The 16076-nt window shown below is 39.6% G+C and overlaps 1 protein-coding gene across 4 annotated transcripts in view; it reads right to left on the reverse strand.

Moving 5' to 3' along the window:
• Positions 1 to 16076, reverse strand: part of FBXO34 (F-box protein 34) — an 84309-nt gene that overhangs the window by 49000 nt on the left and 19233 nt on the right. For 2 of the 4 annotated variants that reach the window (XM_060096175.1, XM_060096176.1), the window contains exon 2: positions 14678 to 14782. The exons of 1 other annotated variant lie outside the window; for it this stretch is intronic. The gene's annotated coding sequence lies outside the window, so the exon portion shown is untranslated. The remainder of the gene's footprint in view (positions 1 to 14677; positions 14783 to 16076) is intronic. One more of the 4 variants, XM_060096179.1, reaches the window with a different exon arrangement.

The following is a 16076-nucleotide window of genomic DNA, read 5'->3' on the forward strand; positions in this document are numbered from 1 at the left end:
ATTCATATTCCTACTTCTTTCAAATATCCTTTGGTATATAGATCCTTATAGTTGATTTATAAAGGGAAGAGTAAAAGTTGTTAATTATATCACTTGAATCATAGATTTCTAGTTAAAATTTGGCCCATGGATAAGAGACAACACAAAACAGTGAGAGAAGTCTATTGTTCATAGAGCCATTCACACAGACACTTATTTTCCCCATAAACGGGGAAAAAAAGAGACACGAATATATTCAAACAAGCTAATAGGAGAAGCTCATTATATACAAGGTTACTTAAAAGTGTTTGCAAATGAGACATTCAACTCCACAGTGATATCAAAGCTCCTCTTTGGTGTTACTTTGTATTCTGAGTATTTTCAAAAGAGAATGACGAAGATGTAACACAGCCGCTATCTTCCAAAGTATAATGTTTTGTTTGTGCCCCTTGTCCAATGATGTTAGCAAATCTACTTTTTCTTGAAAAGATGTGCAGGAATGGGCAAATGGTAAGTCAGTAAGTTCATTTAAGGCTGCAAACTTCTGCCCCTTTCACCCAAGATAGCCAGTTTCTTATAACTTTAGCAATAACAGGAGAGCTCACAAATAGCCTGAAATATGACAGAAAACCAAAGAATAAAAGCTACCAAAAATTTCGACTGGAATAAAGGGTAAGGGTTGTTTTTCTTTGACTGTTGTTTGCTTCAGCTGAACAAATCAGTAGTACATCTGTGTTACAAATGAATTAGAATTAAGCTATCTATATATTTTAAAAATAAAATGTGTATGCAAATACCACCAGAGTATATAAACCCACTAAAAAACCATCCTTTTCAAAAAAAGTTCACTGCCTGGTAAGTGGAGAGGGACTTAAAGTTGTTAACTGAAATGGAATCAATGGAAATAAGCTTTATTTACATTTGGATGGTGGAAGCAGAGGAGGTTTGAACCCCCTTTTTTAATAAAAACTCTAGGGCTTCCCTGGTGGCGCAGTGGTTCAGAGTCTGCCTGCCGATGCAAGGGACACGGGTTTGTGCCCTGGTCTGGGAAGATCGCACATGCCGCGGAGCAGCTGGGCCCGTGAGCCATGGCCGCTGAGCCTGTGCGTCCAGAGCACAGGCTCCGCAACGGGAGAGGCCACAACAGTGAGAGGACCACGTACCGCAAAAAAAAAAAAAAAAAAAAAACCTCTATGTACGAAGTAACCATATTTCCAAATAGGAAGGAAACACAGGTATTGATTATAATTATGAAAACCTAACGTGGGTGAGGAATGAGAAAAGAAGAAATTTAAAGGCTTTTTCCCAGTTTTATTTTTCTAGATTTGGGAAAATCTTTAATTTTTACATTTTATAAATGAACAAAATGTGTATATAATCTAAAGGTTACCTATTTTCAATATGATATATATATATATTTTTTTCCCCTTTGAGATTTTAATGTCAGCCTCATTCTTAAGAACTGTTGGGGGCTTCCCTGGTGGTGCAGTGGTTAAGAATCTGCCTGCCAATGCAAGGGACACGGGTTTGAGCCCTGGCGCGGGAAGATCCCACATGCCACGGAGCAACTAAGCCTGTGTGCCACAACTACTGAGCCTGAGCTCTAGAGCCTGCAAGCCACAACTACTGAGCCCACATGCCACAACTACTGAAGCCTGTGCTCCTAGGGCCCGTGTTCCACAACAAGAGAAGCTACGACAATGGGAAGCCCTCGCACCGCAACGAAGAGCTCCCCGCTCACCGCAACTAGAGAAAGCCCGCGCACAGCAACAAAGACCCAACACAGCCATAAATAAATAAATAAATAAATAAATAAATGATTTCGTAAAAAAGAACTGTTGGGTTCAATCAGTGGGGAAGAAATGAGTCCCTTTTATTATTTCTTTTAATTTACTTTTTGCACAGTCAGCTTTAATATTAGGATGTGATCATTTGGGGCGCCTTTTTAAAACACAGCCTTTCATACAGCTTTAGTGTTTTTTTTAATTGAGGTATAGTTGATGTACAATTATTATGTAAGTTTCAGGTGTACCAATATATTTTTATAACCCATCCCCTAAGAGAACACACATCCTGAACCTCTCCAGTGGTAGGGAAGTAATTCCATGAGCAAAGATTGTTCAACTTCAGACAGCTTTGCCAAAGGACTAACAGCATGCTTTTCAAACTTAAAGTTTGTAAAACCTAAATGCAAAACGAGGAAGTTTATTTATTTAATATCATCGTAGTATTAGACCCTGGTACATTCATAGTCCCAAGTTCATGGGGGTATATGAGACACATCTCAAATATTTTTCAGCAGATCACCAATGCCAGGTGAACACTTACGCCAGGTGACATAATCAAGTACTTTTCTCAAGAGTCCACCTGGGTGAGCTGTTGGCCCTGTGTCTTGGGTGGGAGATAGTGTGATACGGAGAGAGCAGAGGTGAGGGTTCAGCTACTGAGTCCTCTGTGCTCAATTTCTGGGATGTGCCTGCTCACATCCTCTTCCCAACACCCCGTTGTCCTCTGTTTACAAAAGAATTCATGATGCACCTCTTCCCTTCCCAAGCCCCATTTCACCCACCCACACCAAAAAGGAGCAAGACCTCCTGTTTGAAGACAAGATTGAGGATCCCCTCCCAGCCTCAAGGCTTGCTTTTTGTGTCCCAAAAGAGTCATTTATTCAATTAACAAAGTCTGTCAACTCAGCACCTACTACGTGCTGCTATGGGTTCTCAGGACTGTTAGTTGTTCCGAATAGTGGGCATCACCCAGCAGCCTCCTAAAGGGAACAAGTTTTGTCTGAGGAAGCATCTGGAAGTGAGCTTCCAGTTCCACTCTGCCGCGCCCTGTGTGGACCTGAGGAATTCCTCTCCCTCTCTAAAAATGTCCACCTGGATTCCCAGTAGGGAAAGGAACCATTAGAGTTGCAACAGCAACCAAGCAAAAACTTGTTGATTCAACTCACTTATAAATTTATTTACTATTATAAATGGATCTCAAAACAAACTGCTAAAATTTAAGGAACTGAGAATTGTTTCATTTTTGTTGTTCTCTTCTGTCTATTCTATTGTATCAGAACAACCCAGGCCACTGTGGGTACCTTCTACTCCAGGCAATGAATGTACAATGTGCTTGACTATTACTTAAGACTCCACACTCAGCTCCTATGTGCTCAACAGACCACTCACTATAGTTCAGAAAGAAAATGCCTCTGATCCACTTGGACACAGAACAACGAGGGCCTTCCATCAGTCTGGTGAGACAACTCCTCTTTACATTAGCCCTAAAGGATCCACGTGAATGACAGTCTTCAAGAGGAACTGAAATTGTCTCCCTCTTTACTACCCTTGTACCCAGGCTTTCTCTTCTCTAAGGACACATTTCTTCTCAGGCAGTAACTTGGTCCTAGCAAACATGGCTTCCTGCCCTTCACACTTACAACACTTGTCTGAACCTGCTGGATTCACAATACCCTTAGCCCTCTTTCACAACTATGTTTATTTTTATTGGGGAGTGGGAGTGGAAAGATGAGGGAGAAGGAAATTAAGGGGATAAGGAAAAAACAAAACATGTTCCCATGGCTCCAAAAGTTCCAGAAACTTTACAACTACAGAAATAGAAAGGGGATTCAAATTCTTCCCTTCCCAACAGCTCCCCACAGGCTAACGCCTACGAAACTAGAGACTCCAATCCTAGTTTACCTCCATGTTGGGGGGCACAAGGGGGTGTTGTCCCAGCTATCAAATTCTGATTTGTAAAACCTGGTAAAAGTTAGTAAATTATGATATCATAGCCTTAGATACAGTAAATTACTTAAATAACACCCGCCACACACAAATTTTTAAGCAAAATATCACCTCACTTCTAGTAAAGCCTGGATTCTACTCTAAGAATAACCATTTCTTAGTTCTATGGCCTTGGCAAGTCACTACTTCTGATATTTCAGAGTTGTGGTGAGGATTAGATCACTCAGCACAATACCCAGTTGATACTATAATCATGCAGATAGGTGTTGTCTACTTTGTTCAAAGCAAACCAAAACAAGTGCTCACTCTAGTATAATTATTTTTCAACAGCTGGAGCAATTCCTGTAATGATGATAACACATAAATTTTATCGAAAAGAATGAATAGCCTGTGCTTAAAAGAGGGGGAGGGTCTTAAAGAACTCTAGAAATTAATACGTATTAAAATATTTTTTATCTATCTGTTTTAACTAGGTAGTTCTATTGTATGAGAATAATGTAGGCCATGTGGGTACCTTCTACTCCAGTCAATGAATGCACAATGTCCTTGACTATTTCTTACACTCCACTCTGATCCAATATATTGTTTTCAGAGTTGTTCTAGAACAGGAACATAAAACTACCTACTTAAATTAAGGAACACTAGGAGCAAACAGTGGTGGCAAGATTTACTTGCCTCAGAATCCCTCCACAAGCTGACAACTATTAGCCCCTTTACTATTCCATTATTCACCAGAAAAAGGAAACAGACTTAGTTCAAATCACAGGCAAGTCCCTTATACTTGGACATATTTGCCCAAAGACTATTAGATTGGATTTAGAAAGAACCTTGCCAAAGAAGGGAAAACAATTTCTTTTCCTTTAATCAATCAATTCTTCTCTAAACCCAGGAAACACCATACAATTTGTTTCCCATATCTAGTAAGTAACCACTTAGCCCTACTTCCATTTTTTTAAATTAATTAATTTATTTATTTTTGGCTGCGTTGGGTCTTCGTTACTGCGCGCAGGCTCTCTAGTTGCGGCGAGCGGGGGCTACTCTTCGTTGCGGTGCACAGGCTTCTCATTGCAGTGGCTTCTCTTGTTGCGGAGCACGGGCTCTAGAGCACAGGCTCTAGAGCACAGGCTCAGTAGTTGTGGCACGTGGGATCTTCCTGAATCAGGGCTCGAACCCGTGTCCCCTGCATTGGCAGGAGGATTCTTAACCACTGCGCCACCAGGGAAGTCCCAGCACTACTTTCTAATTATAAAGCCTACTCTAGTCACAGAGTATTCAGACCCACGTCTAGCTATGAGAAAAATAACTAAAGGGAGTTTCCTTGAGAACACTCTGCTACCTCTATACTTTCTCCCAAACAAAATACTACGGAATCACTTGATGTGAGCAAAGGCATTTACATTTCTATCCTATTAACTAACCTAACATCATACAAATTTCCTACATGATCAAGCAGAGGCAAATTAACAGATGTTCATTATCCCAGGTCCAAATGTCTGATCTAGCTGGTAAACAGAAATAAAATCCAAAAGTCATCTCCAGCTGATGTCCCACAATTCAAATCTAGAAGCTTGGTTGGAATACTCTTACCAGTAAATTGTTTTTAGGTTGGTCTCATGAAAGAAACTATCACTTAAGGAGCCAGAAAGTGTTAACCTATTTTTGTTCTCATTAGACTTTCTGCGTATAACTTTGTAACCAGCTTGCTCTTATGCAGCTAAAGCTACACCTACATCTTCTGGCCAGTGAGCTTGCTTGGTCCCTGGCTTCCCATGGCCCCCCCCTGCTGCTTGTCTTCCCAGTAATCCAATCACTGTTCTTCCTGTACGCCTAAAACTGATCTAATGCCTATCTTCTGAACTGTACTGTCTGTCAGACAGCAAAACCACTGGGGAGGGGGCTGAGGTGGGGGGGAGAGACCACAAGAAATAGTAGTGGACTATGGGTACATGTGGCATAACTCACCTGTTCTAACCAGCAGTTCCACAACCTGTCCTGACCAAGTGACTCAGATTGTACACCCTGGCTCACTCTAGCAGACCTGTTCTTGACCCAACCTAACCCTTTAAACTGGGTATGGTTTCCCTGGCCACCCATCTCGTACCCAAAATATTCTACTTAAGCAGAGGAGTCTCATGGTTAATTATGGCCATGCTTACAGAAAAGGAAGCTAACATTCAAGTATCTCTTCCATACTTTACTGTGCTAGGAGCTTTCTCACTCAAGACCCACCAAAGCCCACTGATATAAATATTGCCCTCACTTTACATGAAGAAACCACAGAACTCCACTATCTTCATATTTAAGAAAATAAAGCTAACTATCAGATATTGAATAATGTTAATAAAGATTCTTTTTAATGTTTCCCTTAACGGGGTTACTATTCATGTTGTTCACTGTGTGAAGAGCAGTCCACTGCAGTGCCAAGGAATCAAGCTTGAACAATTTCTAATTAGCTACCACCTCACCTTAAAAATTCTGCTTCACCAAAAAGAAAATGCCACATCTTAAATGGCATCATATACTTATACACTATTTAAATTAAATTCTAATGGCCATACTACCCAAAGCAATCTACAGATTTAATGTGATCCCTATCAAATTACCTGTGACATTTTTCAAATAACTAGAACAAATAATCCTAAAATTTACATGGAACTACAAAAGACCCAGAATTCCCAAAGCAATCCTGAAGAAAAAGAACAAAGCTGAAGGCATAAACCTGCCAGACAGTACTACAAAGCTACAGTAATCAAAACAGTGTGGTATTGGCATGAAAACAGACATATGGATCAATGGAACAGAATAGAGTCCAGAAATAAATCCACACACCTATGGTCAATTATTTTTGACAAAGGAGGCAAGACTATACAGTGGAGAAAAGACAGTCTCTTCAACAAGTTGTGTTGGTAAAGCTAGACAGCTGCATGTAAATCAATGGAATCAGAACAATTCCTCACACCATATGCAAACTCACAATGGCTTAAAGATTTAAATATAAGATAGGACACCGTAAAACTCCTAGAAGAGACCACAGGCAAAACATTCTCTGACACAAATCATAGCAATATTTTCTTAGTTCACTCTCCCAACGCAATAGAAATAAAAGCAAAAATAAACAAACTTACAAGCTTTTGCACATCAAAAGAATCCATAAACAAAACAAAAAGACAACCTACAGATTGGGAGAAAATATTTGCAAGTGATGCGACTGACAAGGGCCTAATTTCCAAAATATACAAACAGCTCATACAACTCGATAACAAAAAACAAACAACCCAATCAAAAAATTACATTTCTGTGACGTCCCTCATGGTGCAGTGGTTAAGAATCCACCTGCCAATGCAGGGGACACGGGTGTGAGCCCTAGTGCAGGAAGATCCCACATGCTGCAGAGCAACTAAGCCCATGCACCACAACTACTAAGCCTGTGCTCTAGAGCCTGTGAACCACAACTACTGAGCCTGCAAGCCACAACTACTGAAGCCCACACGCCTAGAGCCTGTGCTCCACAGCAAGAGAAGCCACTGCAACAAGGAGCACACACAGCGCAACGAAGAGGAGCCCCCGCTCGCCGCAACTAGAGAAAGCCCACGTGCAGCAACAAAGACCCAATACAGCCAAAAATAAATAAACAAATTTTAAAAAATAAAGTTTATCATGGATTCTTTAAAAAAAAAAAAAAAGACATTTCTCTGAAGAAGACTTACAGATGGCCGGCCAACAGGCACATGAAAAGATGCTCAACATCACTAATTATTAGAGAAATGCAAATCAAGGCATCACCTCTCACCAGTCAGAATAGCCATCATTAAAAACTCCACAAACAATAAATGCTGGAGAGGGTGTGGAGAAAAGGGAACCCTCCTACACGGTTGGTGGGAATGCAAATTGGTGCAGCCATGATGGAGAATAGTATGGAGGTTCCTTAAAAAACTAGAGTTACCATATGATTCAGCAATCCTACTCCTGGGCATATATCCGGAGAAGATTATAATTCAAAATCATACATGCACCTCAATATTCACAGCAGCGCTATTAACAATAGCCAAGACATGGAAGCAACCTCAATGTCCATCAACAGATGGATAAAGAAGATGTGGTACAGGCACACACACACCCCACACACACAATGGAATACTACTGAGCCATAAAAAAGAATGAAATAATGCCATCTGCAGCAATGTGGATAGACCCAGAGATTATTATACTAAGTAAGTCAGACAGAGAAAGACAAATATCATATGATATCGCTTATATGTGGGCTCTAAAATATGATACAAATAAACTTATTTACAAAACAGAAACAGACTCACAGACATAGAAAAATTTATGGTTACCAAAGGGGAAAGGGGAGAGGGATAAATTAGGAGTTTGGGATTAGCAGATACAAACCACTATACATAAAATAGAGAAACAACGAGGTCCTACTGTATAGTACAGGAAACTATGTTCAATATCTTGTAATAACCTATAATGGAAAAGAATATAAAAAAGAATATATATGTATAACTGAATCACTTTGCTGTACACCAGAAACTAACACAACACTGTAAATCAACTATACTTCAATAAAATATAAAAAAATTTTAGGGACTTCCCTGGTGGTCCAGTGGTTAAGAATCCGCCTTCCAACACAGGGGACGCGGGTTCGATCCCTGGTTGGGGAACTAAGATCCCACATGTCGCAGGACAACTAAGCCCGTGCACCGCAACTACTGAGCCCATGTGCTCTGGAGCACACGCACCACAACAAAAGATCCTGCATGCCACAATGAAGATCCCACGTGTCGCAAATAAGACCCAATGCAGCCAAATAAAACAAACAACAACAAAGTAAAAATTAAAAATAAATTTAAAAAAACCAAATTCTAAAATGTACAAATTAGTGATCTTTATATCTTCAGAATTATTAGGATATTTAGTATGCTTACTGGTGATATAACAGCTTAATAAAAACATATCATTCACTCTACACACAATAATTGCTTCTGGGGAAGACACGTAAAGGTACACTGTGAGAAAATGACTGACTTTTCAATATATACCCTTTTGTACCATTTTAAACCTTTATCATTTGCATGTATTATATATTCTATAAGGAAGTATGCCTCCAGATTCAATCACCAATTTACAGGAGATACAGAAGACATAAGAATATGTTAATTAAGCTAAGCCCCAGGGATAGAGTCATCAAAATCCAGACTCTGAGAAACTCTAAAGGACATAAAACCCTATTTCTTTAATAAATAGATTTCAAGGGAGAGAGAAAATGAGAGAGGCAGCAAGGGGAACCTCTAGATTAAAAGGGACTTAAAAGTCATTACCAACCAACTGCAAATTAGGGACTTTATATGGATATTGATTCAAACTATGATATGAGACAACCAGACATTTGAACACTGGATATCTGATGATACTAAGGAATTTAAGGGGGGTGAGATAGATAGATAGATAGATAGATTTTTTTTTTAAAGAGTCCTTATCTTTTAAAGATGCACTAGACTCCAAATGAAATGATACCTGGGATTTGCTTGAAAATAATCCAGGAGGAAGAAGAGGGGGAATAAATGAAACAAAATTAGGCATGATTTGATTACTGTCAAAGCTGGGTGATAGGTACATGGGGCTTTACTAATGCATTTCATCTACTTTTATGTGATTAAAATTTTCCATAACAAGTTAGAAGGCAAATACTTGCAAGATGCAAATATTTTTATGTAAATGAAAACCAAGTCATTTAAAAATGATACCACATATAACTTGAACATATCTGGGTTTTAGATGACATAAAGGAATCTTATGACACTAAGATGGAGAGTAAAATTCAGAAGCTAGGTGTCAGATAAATCTGTTAATTTTATTAGGTAGGATAATGGTATTGTGGTTATGGGGGAAAATGCATTTTTTAAAGACACATATTGATGTATTTAGGTCTAAAATGACATGATATCTAGAATATGCTTTAAAAAAATTTAATTGGGACAAGAATAAACAAGTATGGCAAAATATTGAAACTAACTGGTACGTATATAGGGGCTCAGTGACTCTACCTTTGTGTGTGTTTCCGTTTTAAAACGTAAATAATATGATTATAATAACAGTAACAATAATAGATTCTAAGAACTTCCTCCACTATGTGAGAGAAGGAAAAAAAAAAAGATAAATAACCCAAACTAAAACATCTTAGTTCAGATAAGGGTCACGTTTGGGGGGAGGAGGGCAAGAACCACTACACAAGACTTTTACTGGGACTTCCCTGGTGGCGCAGTGGTTAAGAATCCACCTGCCGGGCTTCCTTGGTGGCACAGTGGTTAAGAATCTGCCTGCCAATGCAATGGACACGGGTTCAGGAACCCGTGGGCCGGGAAGATCCCACATGCCACGGAGCAACTAAGCCCATGCGCCACAACTACTGAGCCTGAGCTCTAGAGCCCACGTGAGCCCACAACTGAGCCCACGTGCCACAACTACTGAAGCCTGCGCGCCTAGAGCCGGTGTTCCGAAACAAGAGAAGCCATCGCGATGAGAAGCCTGTGTACCACAACAAAGAGTAGCCCCCGCTCGCTGCAGCTAGAGAAAGCCCACACACAGCAACGAAGACCCAAAGCAGCCAAAAAAAAAAAAAAAATCACCTGAATTTTACAAATAGCAGAGAGTATGGTAAGGAGAATCTCACAGTGTTCCACCATAATTGGGGGAACACTCGAAGCAAAGAAAAAAAAAATTTTTTTCAAGAATTATTTCCTCCTGCCAGTCTTGCCCTAGATATCCATTTATAAAGAAACTTTCAATGTTTCTCAGGTTTAAGAAGTAGGATTGTCAGTGAATGTTTTGTATGGAAACAAAGCTTCCTAACACCCTGAGCACATAGGATTCTGATTGTACATAGAGTTTCTGGGCGTGAAAATGGTATTTTTTCATTGCTAGTTTTCTGGCTGTGCTCCAAAACTACTTTTATCAAGTTATCTTGAGTGAGATCCTTTTTTGGAGGGAAGATGAGGACCTTTGAAAGACTTATGAAAACATTTGCCCATATACATCTCAGCACTTCAAGTAATGATACCAATGATACCACTTTGAGTTTCTAAAGAGAAAAACACAATCTAAAATTACCTAATCCTGCCAAAATTTCTGCTGTGGGCAATCACCACCATAATTGTTATTACTGGAAGGGAGAAAAAGAAATTAACACTTTCTGAGATTTTACTAAATGCCACTATTTAATATGCATTTTTAACTAAGTCCTCTTAACAACCTAATAGATAGGTACTATTATTGTCCAAAAATTACAAATGAGAAAAGTGGGGCACTGAAAGGTTAAGTAACTTGTTAAGTAGCTTCCTATAACTAAGTAGCAGAACCAGACTTGAACCCAAACAGTCTGGTTCCAACATCTGGGCTACTCTCTGCTATACTGCTCTGTAGCCTAACTTTTCACCCTGAAGCGCAGGAAAGGTGACCACTTGAACATTCTAGACCCTAGAGATCATTGACCCCCTTCACATTCCTGGTTACCTTTGAGATTTTACATTATTAAAAAAACAAAATAAACAAAGGAAACTAACAAAACCAAAAAACTCTGGCAGGTCCTTCTTTAATGAAATTAAATAGTCTGGAGAGAATTAACGGCAGCTATTACATTAGAACCACTGACCAAGGCTAATAGGGTCCCCTAACTGCCCACCCTAATGCAAAGTTCACCAGCTGACGAACCCTGTCTAGATAGAGATCCCAATCAGTTTCATATTGCTTCATTCTTCCATTTTATTGGTTAAATCAGAATCAAACATCTGTAACATGAAAGAGACAAGGAAACAAAAAATTAAAGAAATGTGACAAAGGAATAAACAATTCATAAAACAAAACAGAACTTGTGAAAAGCTCTCTGAGATCCTCAGAAAGGCAAGATGTTGCATTCATAAAGCAAGACAGGAAGCTGTGAAAAGGCAAAAGAGTACAAGAAAAGACTCTTGAAAAAAAAATTTTTTTAAGGCAGTATAGGGCTTCCCTGGTGGGGCGCAGTGGTTGAGAATCTGCCTGCTAATGCAGGGAACATGGGTTCGAGCCCTGGTCTGGGAGGGTCCCACATGCCGCGGAGCAGCTAGGCCCATGAGCCACAACTACTGAGCCTGCACGTCTGGAGCCTGTGCTCCGCAACAAGAGAGGCCGCGATAGTGAGAGGCCTGTGTACCGCGATGAAGAGTGGCCCCCGCTTGCCACAACTAAAGAAAGCCCTTGCACAGAAACGAAGACCCAACACAGCAAAAATAAATTAATTAATAAACTCCTACCCCCAATATCTTCTTTAAAAAAAAAAAGGCAGTATAAGGTTTCATATGGTAGAAACAAAACCTAGAAAGTAGAAACAGGAAACAGAGACAAGAAATTAACCGAACGACACACAGCATCAGTCCAGGAGGTCAGTATTTAACTAACAAAAATTCCAGAATTAAAAGGAAAAAAAACTTGAAGAGAGGAAATTTTCAGAGAAATATAAATTTTCTACAACTAAAAGATTTAATAAACTAATAGATTTATAGAGTCTTCCAATTAATAGGGGGCACTCAGTGCTCAAATGAATAGAGACCCACACCAAGTTATATCACTGGGAAATTTCAGACAACAAAGACAAAAAAGCCTCCAGAGAAATGGCAGCTCATCTGCAAAGGAACAAGAATCAAACTGGCCTTCTCCCATGGCAATAGAAATAAAACCAAAAATAAACAAATGGCACCTAATCAAACTTACAAGTTTTTATACAGCAAAGGAAACCATAAATAAAACAAAAAGACAACCTACGGACTGGAGAAAATACTTGCAAATGATGCAACTGACAAGGGCTTAATTTCCAAAAATACAAACAGCTCACACAACTCAATAACAACTAAACAACCCAATCGAAAAATGGGCAGAAAGGCTTCCCTGGTGGTGCAGTGGTTAAGAATCCACCTGCCAAAGCAGGGGACATGGGTTCGAGCCCTGGTCCGGGAAGATCCCACATACCGCGAAGCAACTAAGCCCGTGTGCCACAACTACTGAGCCTGCTCTCTAGAGCCTATGAGCCACAACTACTGAGCCCGGGAGCCATAACTACTGAAGCCTGCACACCTACAGCCTGTTCTCTGCAACAAGAAGCCACCGCAATGAGAAGCCCATGCACCGCAACAAAGAGTAGCCCCCACCTCACCGCAACTAGAGAAAGCCCATGCACAGCATCAAAGACCCAACACAGCCAAAAATAAATAAAATAAAATAAAATAAATTAATTAAAAAAAAAAGAAAAATGGACAGAAGGCCTAAATAGACATTTCTCAAAAAAAGACTTATAGATGGCCAACAAGCACATGAAAAGATGCTCATGATTGCTAATTATTAGAGAAATGCAAATCAAAACTACAATGAGGTTCCACCTCACACCGGTTAGAAAGGCCACCACTAAAAAGTCTACAAATAACAAATGCTGGAGAGGGTGTGGAGAAAAGGGAACACCCCGTGCACTGTTGGTGAGAATGTGCAGCCACTATGGAAAACAGTATGGAGGTTCCTCAAAAAACTAAAAATAGAGTTGCCATATGATCCAGCAATTCCACTCCTGGGCATATATCCAGACAAAACTATAATTTGAAAAGATACATGCACCCCAATGTTAACAACAGCACTATTTAGAATAGCCAAGACATGGAAACAACCTAAATGTCCATCAACAGAGGAATGGATAAAGAAGATATAGGATGTGTGTGTGTCTAGACACACACACACACACACACACACACACACACACACACAATGAAATATTACTCAGCCATTAAAAAGAATGAAATATGAAATAATGCCATTTGCAGCAACGTGGATGGACCTAGGGACTTCCCTGGCAGTCCAGTGGTTAAGACTCTGCACTCCCACTTCCCGGGGCGTGGGTTTGATCCCTGGTCGGGGAACTAAGATCTTGCATGCTGCATGGCGTGGGCAAAAAAAAAAGGATGGACCTAGAGATTATCATAATAAGTGAAGTAAGTCAGACAGAGAAAGACAAATACCATATGATATCAGTTTGAGGTGGAATCTAAAAAAAAAATGATACAAATGAACTTATTTACATAACAGAAACAGACTCACAGACATAGAAAACAAACCTATGGTTACCAAAGGGGAAAGGTGGGGGGGAGGGATAAATTAGGAGTTTGGGATGAACATACACACACTACTATATATAAAATAATCAACAAGGACCTACTGCATAGCACAGGGAACTCTACTCAACATTCTGTGATAACCTAGATGGGAAAAGAATCTGAGAAAGAATGGATATATGTATATGTAAAACTGAATCACTTTGCTGTACACCTGAAACTAACACAGCATTGTAAATAAACTATACTCCAATATAAAATAAAAATTAAATTTAAAAAAAGAGAAAGACGAATACCATATGATATCACTATATGTGGAATCTAAAATATGACACAAACGAGCTTATCTACAAAACAGAAACCAACTCGCAGACATAGAGAACAGACTTGTGGTTGCCAAGGATGGGGGAGAGGTTGGGAATTTGTGATTAGCAAACTATTACATACAGAATGGATAGACAACAAGGTCCTACTGTATAGCACAGGGAACTATATTCAATACCCTTGGATAAACCATAATGGAAAAGAATATGAAAAAGAATGTACAGATAGGTATAACCGAATCATTTTGCTGTACAGCAGAAATTAACACAACACTGTAAATCAACTATATTTCAATAAAATAAATTTTTTAAAAAAGAATCAAATTGAACTAAGACTTATCAATATTGAAGAATACTAGTGAATAATGAAGCAATGCCTTTGAAGTTCTGACAGAAAATTATGTTCAACCTAGAATTCTACTCCCAGCCACACTAACATTCCATTTTAAGAATAAAATAAAAACATTTTCAGACAAGGAATTACTCAATATTTACCTCCCACACATCTTACCTTAGTATGTACCCCAGCAAAACAAGGCAATAAACCAAGGAAGATGACTCTCTGCGAAATGAGCATAATGAAGGCAAGTCACAGGATGTTCACTGAGCAGCAGTTCTAAATAAAACAGATTAGAGCAGAAGATACAGGACATCAAGAGAGGGGTAACTATGAAAAAGGGAGATACCAGAAATTTCATTCTATCTTATAGAAAATGAAAAACTTAAGGTCAGTTATAAAAGCTAACAACACCCCCCTTCCAAAAAACTACAACAGAGAACTCTGATGTGGAGAGGTCGTGGCACCCTGTTTTATCTTTGTAGAACTACCTTCTCCCGACCCCAACACATGTGCTTCAAATGGGGCGGACTCCACACCCATCTCCATCTGGGCATGTGACCAGGCTCTGACTATTCTAATCTATTCTCTCCACCTTGCCATAGCAACTGGTTCAGAAATAAGCACAGAGCTGAGAATCCGTGCTGGTGGGGGAGAGAGGTGAAGTAGGAGGTTACTGAAAATAAAGCCAAAGGAGGAAAGCACACAGATACAGTGAGAGACCAATTCTTCAAAGTAACATTTGAGCACATGGATCCAATCCTACTCTATCCCCCTGGACTCTCAGTTCTGGAAACCAATTTCCTTTCTCACTTAAGTTCTAACTGGACTGGTTTTCTAACACTTATAATAAGGATCCCTAACCAAAACACTCCTCTTTCAAAGCCAGAAGTCAAAACATACCACCTATTGTTAATGAAATAAAAATAAACGTATAGTATTTACTAAGGTGACCAGAGCTAAAAATGATGATATTATAACTATTTCAAAAAGAAGGTAGGGAATGGGGTAGTGGTGTTGGGATATAATTCTTCATGGGTCTCTATGTCTTGCAAGCGAGGCGCAGTCTGCTCTTTGCTCTGGAATATGATCTCAAGGATGTTCATATATCAAACCACCTTAGAAGACAGAAACTCTTCTTCCAGAGCGAAGAGCCAGCATACCACTGTCTCCCTCTGGAGCAGAGCAGGCATGCTTACTGCCCATTATAAAATATTTGCAACCCCTAAACTCAGAGTTTTCTCCAGTAACAAAAACTCATTATGTGAACAGGTGTTATCTGGTCCTCCCCTCAGTGCCCTGTGGGAACTGTGGCTCAGGATACTGGCACAAATGAATCTTGATACCCTAGCTACTGCTACTGCTGTGAGTAATAAACTCTACTTCATCTCTGACTCTGCCTCCTACCAGAATAGGAGTCTTCACCTTCCACCAGCACCCATGAAACTGTGGCAGGCTAACTTGTTAGCTTCAAGTAGAGTAAACTCTCAGATCCTTTCTAATTCCTTTTTTTTGGCTGCATTTGGTCTTTGTTGCTGCATGTGGGCTTTCTCTAGTTGTGGTGAGTAGGGGC

This window comes from Mesoplodon densirostris, chromosome 4 (assembly GCF_025265405.1).
Source record: "Mesoplodon densirostris isolate mMesDen1 chromosome 4, mMesDen1 primary haplotype, whole genome shotgun sequence".
Lineage (NCBI taxonomy): Eukaryota > Metazoa > Chordata > Mammalia > Artiodactyla > Ziphiidae > Mesoplodon > Mesoplodon densirostris.